The following is a 225-nucleotide window of genomic DNA, read 5'->3' on the forward strand; positions in this document are numbered from 1 at the left end:
CTCATCTGCGTTTGTGTTGTCGTTGGGGGCACAGCTGCTGGACGGGACTAGTGCATCTACTGACGTGAGTGGGATCAGGTTCCGAGGGCCACATGATCCCTAAGGCCCCGAACTCCCCTTAGACTGGCATTTCTGAAGGGGAGTTTCTCGCAGCGTAAGTAGCATTTTTGCTTTTTTTTATGCTAAGGCACTCCATCATGTCAACGAGTTCCACTCTCCCTACCC

Source organism: Eimeria mitis, genomic scaffold (assembly GCF_000499745.2).
Source record: "Eimeria mitis Houghton genomic scaffold, Emh_scaff445, whole genome shotgun sequence".
NCBI classification, from domain to species: Eukaryota; Apicomplexa; class Conoidasida; order Eucoccidiorida; family Eimeriidae; genus Eimeria; species Eimeria mitis.